Source organism: Astyanax mexicanus, unplaced genomic scaffold (assembly GCF_023375975.1).
Source record: "Astyanax mexicanus isolate ESR-SI-001 unplaced genomic scaffold, AstMex3_surface scaffold_45, whole genome shotgun sequence".
In the NCBI taxonomy this organism is placed as follows: domain Eukaryota; kingdom Metazoa; phylum Chordata; class Actinopteri; order Characiformes; family Acestrorhamphidae; genus Astyanax; species Astyanax mexicanus.
Window position 1 is genome coordinate 581,631 of NW_026040055.1, and position 9,028 is coordinate 590,658.

Consider the following 9,028-nt stretch of genomic DNA (forward strand, 5'->3'; position numbering starts at 1 on the left):
TCTTTACTTAATGTCTTCACTTCCTGTAAAGATGGAAGAACAGGCACATACTGAAAACTACAATTCTCCTCTGGATCCAAAATATATTCCACTGGTTCTATTACGCTAAAATTTTCCTTAAAATATTTTCCCCTCTTAAATTTTGAAGAAAAGGGACCATCGGGACCAAAAGCGGCACTAAAAGGATTAGAACGGCACAGTTTGTCTACCAATTCATTGACAACAGTGTCATTTAGAGCACAATTATTCATTGTAAAAACCTCACTAACTAACTTTGGAATATACTGAGTTGATGTTGAGCAGATAAACTGAAGCTGTTCCACCAAGTCATCAATACATTTGCCAAAGACATTATAGATACTTTCCAACTTTAACAAGAGAGAACAAATATCTTTTACTATTTCACTTAAAATATCCCCTTTACAATCCGACCCTAAGGCAGTAGCTATATCCACATGATCATGTGAATCAAACACTGGAGTGGAGCTTTCATTTTCAGCAAAAATTGGATGTTCTGAAATCAAATTAGTCTTAAAATCCTTCCAGGAACATGATTTGTGTTTTCTACTTCGGTGTGTTGCATATATGTCCCATATATGTTTGTCTTAAAATCACATCCATCAAAGGCACATTCTATGGTCTCATGTCTTTTCAAGTGGGCATTAATATGTTGAAAATAGTCTTTCGTATTAGGATAAAAGGAGTCACAAATCGGACATCTGAAAGACTGCACAACCCCACACCCTTCAGTTTCTTGTGAATTGTGAGATCTATGTAAGTGTGTGCGTAGGCCACCCCATGTCCTAAAAGAGCAAGGACAGCTTAAATGAAGACAGGGTACTGAATATCCACGACGAAGTACCATGCTCCACTCGATAATGTTTTAGAAGTGCACCTGTTGATGAAGCAACCAATGTGCAGAGTTTACAGGGCAATCCCATAAGCAGACACCTAAAAAGAGACAATAACATTACCAGAGGAATCTAACAGACTGGTCTAATGCAATTTTCATTGATGGACTGACTGCCTTTCATACAAAAGTTTAAAATGTGACACTAGTGCTGCACAATTAATCTTCTCATGTTCACAAACATGCACACCACACTGAATGCTAGCTGAAACTTGAATAGCTCATTATACGCTATATAGTAAACTACGTTACATAAGTCAAAACTACATCAACCAACACTATATTTTAGATTCCCACAAGAGTAAGTATACATTTTTAACAATTACACATTTAATCATTCAGGAACACAATAATAAATTGACAACATTTACCTCCTCTGTTTTACCCTTGTTCAGCTTCTCTCCTTAATGGTACTGGTGCTGTAAAACAAATGTTGGACATATTAAACATGACTGACAAGTGGGGGATGAAATTAAATTTTTTAGGCACCAAGTGTTTTATTGAAAATATGACAGGTTGGGCAAGTATGGCTCTCTCTTCTTAAAATACTTAAAATTCCCTATTAAACTTTGACAAAACAATTCTGCATTACATGTAGGGGTGGGAATCGTTTACTATCTCACGATTCGATTCGATTCCGATTTTGGGGGCCACGATTCGATTCAAAATCGATTTTTGATTCAAAATTTGATTTATAAAAATTTCTGCTTCTGGCTTATGAATCTTATTGAAAAAAGCCTCCAAAATATACACTGGTCCTGAAGCAGGTAATGTGTTACAAAAACAATAAAATGTGCAGGAATGTGGGTCCTCAGTGACAGAGGAATCACTGGGATATCACAATGACGTTAATGAACAATAAATAAATAATAAATAACACTGCTTTATTACCAGGCTACTAGCGGTGGTGTGTAGGTGACGCTGCTGGGCTGATGTGATGATAGCAGTGGAGCGCTAAAGTTCAGGAGCAGCTGCTGATTAACTAGTTAATTTAAGGTGGTTGTATTTCTTCAGAAAGGGAGCAGGAGGTGGAGAAATTAATTCATATTGTCCATTCCTTAATTCCTCTGTGATGAGGAGCTGAAATTAGCTCTGATTAGCTTATTGTATTTTTCCGTTCCGCCTTAAATGCTGCAGCCCGCTGCCACCTGTAGCGTTATTTAAGGTGGAACTGGAAAGTTAGCTAGTTAGCTAGCTAACAGTTACTGAAACTAACTACTAGCGATCTTTTTTATGCTTGTTATGAAGCATTCTGCCATAAAACATTAAAACTACACGTTAATCTAATGTAATATAATGCTTGTTCTGCCATCTTACCGGTGATTCTCAAACACCTACGCTCTGTGTGTGTCTGGAAGATCTCCGTTTGAAAGGACAAGCGCTATCCCCAGGGTTGCCAGGTCCAACAAAAATACCCAGCCCAAAATCAGTCTAAAACCCGCCCCTCAGAATCGATTTTGGGACATTTTAAATCGATTCTGAATCGTAGTAAATGAGAATCAAGATTCTTATGTGAATCGATTTTTTGGCACACCTCTAATTACATGTGATATTAGCATTTTTAAGTTTTTTCAAAACAATACTGATAAACATTGTCAATTCATTGCAAGTAAGATCATCACCAAGCTCAATTTAAGTTTCTCAGTAAATTACACACAGCAGAGATAGTTGAGAGTTAACTTAATACTTTATAAAAAAACATTAGAGGTCACTGTTTTAATACTAAAGTTTAAAACAATACTGTGAACTAGTGTTGTAGTCCAGACCGCTATACCAAGACCGGGACATGTCAAGTCCGAGTGAAGACAGAGAAAAGTAGAGACCGATAACAGACTAACATTAAGAGAAGAAAAAATAATAATTATAAAAATATATATATATATACACACATACACATACACACACACACACACACATTTTTTTTAATTGCTTATGATTTAATTTAAAATACTACGATGGGCACATTAGTATCTTCTATATAAATAATATCAGTGTCCATTAACCATTATTTTTTTAAACTCTTAGTTAGCCAACAGCTTGCTGCTAATGTTAGCTAGTTCTTTAGTTAACTACATTAGATACATCATAGAACATAGAAAATCATAATACATCGTTGAAAATATAATTAATAGCGACTAAATGGTACCAAAAAATCCTCTTAAACTCCAAGCCTAATTTTACAAATTTCTGCCTGAAATTACATATTCAAATTTTAAGGCTTTTCAGACTAATATTAAATAATTCAGAATCAATTTTATGAATTAATAAGACTTAGAAGCCTTTACAAAAGGAATTGAAAATACTTTAAAATTATTCAATTATTTAAATTATTCAATTGAACATAAAATGGTCAAAATATATTAAAATCCAGGAACAATTTTAGGTGCTTTTCAGATTTTATTTTCAGATCTATAAAATGAAATATTTATATGGATGAAGTGTTTTTGCAGCTCTATATTTTGCTATAAAGTGTTCAGATTCAGTAACCCCGGGCGCTTAGAGATCTATAAAAAAAATGCTGCGGTAAAACAGTCGCACACTTCCATAATCCAGTCAGACGGTTTGAATGATCTATAACGACCGTATTGGATCAAATACGGACGTTGGAAAAACGCAAATATGAAAATTATTAATCATATTTCTAATAAAAAAGGCATATTTTGCCCTAAATGTGCATTTTCTTATAGGAAATTCAGCTAAATAGGCAAGATAGCTGAAAATCAGAGATTCTAAGCTTTAACATTATATTGGATGTCTATACTGAGCTTATACTTATTCATAAACACAGTCAGATATTAATTATGACATTGTTTTGGCCCACGGGCGGGCCAGGGCATCTTAAGAGGATAATTTTTACCTTCCAGTTAGCTAACTCACAGCAAATATTAGTTCTATAACCGCTAACGCCAAGTTCTCTCCCCAGTAACATTAGTATGCTAGCTTGCTAACCGCTAACGCTAAGTTCTCTCCCAGGCAACTTTAGTATGCTAGCTTGCTAATCGCTAAAGTTAGTTCTCTCCCCAGTAACATTAATATGCTAGCTAGCTAACCGCTAACGTTAGCTAGGTTGGTTATCCTAGCCGCTCTCCTTCTCCTCTACCTCCATCTCCTCCTTCGGCTCTCTTAAACTTGAACCCCACGCTCGCCCGCGCTCAGTAACCTACCTCTAGAGATCTTAAAACTTGTGAATCCACAAATACAGGGTCACAATTAACTGTAAAGCCAAAAATATTAGTTGCTAGGTGTCTACTTACCAATATCTGCAAGTAGAGTTCAAGGTGGCTCTCTCCAGTACTGCGGGACTCCTCAGCAGATTTCCCAGAAGGCTGCGGTCTCTTCGCGCACTTTTTGTTAATGGCGTCCAAGTGATGACATTTAACTTAACTAACTCAATTTCTTCAGTTGTTTTAGAAGAAAATGAAATATTGATTCGAAGTAAATAATAAATGTTGTAACTGAAACTGACTAGTTAAACTTCTCCCATCTTAAATATTATATTTGGAATTTACCAAAAATATTAAGCTTATTCTAAAAATTAAGTTAGTTAGTCAACTACTAATTAATTTTCTTAAAGAAAACTTAAATAGAAGATGTAAATTCAGGACAAATGTATCTGTTGGTGATTTAGTTTTTTTTTTTATATCTCCAACTCAAACAATAAATTAAATGATTTTCAGATATTTTTTTAATGCAGTATAGCTGTTTATTATTGTTATATTTACAAAGCCACTGGAATATTTTTAGAGAGTATCTTCATAAGATATACATTTTTTACCTTACGTCAATTTTTATGATCTTTTTTTAAGGTCCTATTTTTCCTTTTTTACGTATATATTTTATTCGTCTATAATAAATGTCAGTTTTTATTCCTATTTTTTATATATTTTTTTAATCCCTTTTAAACTGTTAATGCTCAGCGGCACTGTAAATGAGGGTCCCTATCCAGTGTGAATAATCGATTGCTTGTTTAATATTCAGTGTTGCAAAACCAGTTTTTACATAAACAATAAACAGAATAAAAAATAAAATTATTTTATTTTTATTTAAGCTGCTGGTGTTTCTTTCGCAGCCTTACGCGCAGTCATTTTTCTATGCGCTCTCCTTCTGTAAAACGGACAACCCGTAGAGTCCACGTCGCCTCAGCCACCTGCGAGTCCATGTACCTCTCTTCCGTGGACTTTCAGCGCACAACAGGGCATAAATAAGCAAAGCTAAGCGCTTTCTTTTGCAAGGCGTTGTGTTGAAGCGAGAGTTTGTACGCAAAGAAAGCTCCGCCTACGGGCTGCGTTTAGACGTGCAGTGTAAGCTCCCCCGTCGCAGCAGGTCAGTCGGACCGTACAGTGTGTGCAGATGAATCGCAGGCGTTGTTCATACACGACAAACGATTCAAATGTGCTGTTTGAGCTCTCCAGAACGCATCCGATTACAAAAATCGCACAGCGTCCGCCTGGCTTTAGCGGAACCCTTCCTCTTGGCTGGCATCTTGGAAAGTGTGGAAAAGTGATGGACGCCAGATATTTTTATGGACGTCTACGTCCACCTGAACGTGCCGTCCAAATATCCACTAAAATACGTCCGTACTGCGTCTAAATATCCACTAAATTACGTCCATATTAGTCGCCGTCTATTCCGAAAATTTTGGGAGGTACCAAAACCACTTTTGCGTCTAAAGTGGACGGCAACGTCTAAACTACGTCCACTTGGACGGTGCCGTACAAATATCCACTAAACTACGTCCAGATTGCGTCTAAATATCCACTAAATATCCACTAAACTGCGTCCACTGAAATTTGGACGTACTTTAGTGGATATTTAGACGCAATTGCAGTGGGACAGGGCCTTTATCAAATATACTGTAAACCTGCGTGTCAATATGCGTGTCAACCTAGAGTTTTGTTTATTGACTTAGTTCCAACTGTATACTGTAAAAATTAGGAAAGAAAAATTATATTAAAAAAATGTATATAATGGAATTAGGGACAGTTCTATAAATGGCTCTCTGCAGTGGTGCCAAAGACTAGGCTGTGCCGAGCTACGCCTCCACGGCAAAATCTGGACACTGTATAATAACTGTAACACTAGAGCACTAGAGCAAGTTAAAAATAACTGATAATAATCCCAGCAGCCCTGTAACAGATAATCTTAACAGAGCTTCTTAAACTGGCCACCCAGTTAGCCTTCTTTTTATATGTAATTTTATCATTTTATTCTCGAAGTCGGCTATTTTTTACAGCGCTCTGGCGTACCTTCAGTGTCACTTTAGTCTCCATGCAAATTTTTATTTGAGATTGTGCTGTGCGCTTCATCATAAAGGGTGCTGAGATGAAAGGGGTATCATTTCGGCAGATGTAAATATCAGGTATTCAGATTTGAACTTGGTTATCTTCGCAGATTTTACGATTAAGCTGTGTTTAACATGTTCTCCTAATAATGATCATTTTGGCTAAAACGCCTACAAGTTATTTAGTTCTGCAATACCAGTCTTTCTTTCGTTATATCCAACTAAACTAGCACTGTCTAACAAAAGTCTTTGTTTGGCTTTATATCTTGCTGTGTTCTGAGTGAAATATAAATATTAATGGACAGCGCGAGAGTAACCTCTGGCGCCCACATGTTTACCAGACGCGTGTGCACGCAAAAGGGAGGCCGATTCTGCCTGGGATTCAAAATTCGGCACACCTGTTATATATATATATTATGATTTAAATACATTTAATTAAATGATATCTCCCGCTTTCATCCAAGCCGTCCACTCAGCTCAGAGCGCCACTTCAAATGCTCCATTCATGCTGATACGCAGCTGCCCTGGATTAAGCTTTAAGTTTATTTGGGTGAGTAAAGCACGTGTCAACCTCGTTAGCCCGCAAACAAAAAATATATTAGACGCAAAAAAGCACTTTAACTTTTACTTCAGTAGAATTTTAGCAAAGTAAAGGTACTAAATTACAATTTTTAGTACTTTTTTTCCATCTCTGCTTATTACAGTTGGGAAGTCGTAGGGAGGACTCGGAGCCCATGAGCGGCACCATTGTCCCTTATTGGCCAAGACAAACAAGACCCGCCCCCGTCCTATTTCTGATTGGATGGAAGGCTTGTTGCGCTTTAAATGGTCTGCACACGTCAAACATAGAGGGGAAAAAGACTTTTCGTAGGGGGTGGGGAAAGTTTTTTTTTTTTTTTTTACAGAGCCACCCTACGCCGGATTTCCGGCACGGCGCCGGAACGCTATCACCCCTGGGAAAGTCCAGCTGACCACAACCTTGTCCACAGCGGTGGAGAAAATCCAACCTGCGCGTTTCTGACACGGCCATTAGCACCCCGGAGCCAGCGGTGAACTCTTTTACCGGTTCAGTGTACGCTCTGGAACTCCGGGCGGTCATGAAGTGCTCCATCTGCGGCAACAAACAGGACAAACTGGATCACCGCACCGTGTTTCATCGCTGCAACATGAAGCAGAAGACCGCAACCTTCATCAAACTGCTGTCTGGCACGCTCAGAATCCAGACGGACAGCGAGAAACACGCCCTGGCCGTCAGCAATGCACCCTTGGTAACGTACCTGGAGCGTTACAACCTCGACCACCTAACTCTCACTGACGAAGTGGAAGAGCACCGTGCACAACGCGCTGCTTCCAAAACACAGTAAACGCGTATTTGTGACATGAAAAGGCTTACATAATTTAAAAAAATACAGTATTTTCAAAACATAATAAGCAGCTGTATCACTACTACAGGTATCTCAATAAAAAAATAAGTAGATAAACACAAAAAAAGACAAAACAAAAATGTGTTTTACCAAAATAAAAATAAAAGTTGCAAGAAGTGATGCAAGAGATCAATGATTTTTTTTAATAATCTGCATTTATGTGTATAATACTTTGTAATCTTATTAAGTAAAATTCGGCATGAGAGTTTTTACTACACAAACCATAGAGTTATAAACCAATTAGTTTATGGTCCAATTGAAGTAGATCATAATGCATCTTCAACCATTTTAATATATCCTTTCAAACCTATTAGACATTTTGCATGAGAAAAAAATAGATGTTCCAATGTTTATCTATCTGCTTCACAGAAAGTACAAACTATACAACCTATATTAAATCTGTGTCTTCAGAAATCATTGGTAAATGTCATTAATAATTTAAAAATTAATTTCTTTAGCTTGAGAAAAGATAGGAAAAGCAACATATTTGATTCTAATTTTAAGCTATCTAATTTTCACAATCAGATTCTATATCTCTCCTTTTGAGTGCGGATGGAAATAATTCTGAGGAGAACGAATATCTTAAAACCTTATTAGTAAATCTTTTTTTACCCATTAATTCTAGACTAACCATTCTTGGCACTACCTCTGAATATCCTAATACCCCTTTACTTACATGAACAATCCACAAACGTATAGCCATATTTAGCATGATATAATATATACAGATTATATTATATTTCTTACTTATTTAACTTTCCTTTCCTATCCATTAAATGAACAACAGACCAAATTCCATTTTTTCATCCAATCTCTAGAGAACACAAATTTTCTTTTAATAAGAATAAATTTGTTATTCCACAATGTAATTGGGTGAGGAGAACAATTGTGTTAGTATAACATCTTCCAATACAATAGGATTTGACTATAAAAATATGCTAATTTAAAAGGCACCTAGATGGCTCAAAATCACATTTCATAGGAAATTCAATATTTGACTAGGAAATCAAATCTAGACAGTATGCCCATCTTTCAAAAATAATTTTAACTTAATACTACCAATCATAACATTAAAGGCAACTCCGCCAAGGACGGTCCCAAGCCCGGCTGAAAAAGGAGGAGGGTTGTAGCTGCGAACTACGTAAAATTAGCAACGAAACTGATGGAAAACGAAGGAAACGATTTCTACTACCGCATTCGGGGCAGCCGATGCACCAGCTTTATGGTCCCAGGACACTGGTGGAAAGTTAGCCATGGCCCAAAATTCGACCAAACTTATCATGCCAAAAATTGGGATCAAAATCGCCGCTTGGAACATCCGAACAGGCCACCAAGTTGGCCAAAAAGAAATTATTGCGAAAGAACTTTACAACTCTGGGATATCAATTGCGGCCTTATCCGAACTACGACTCA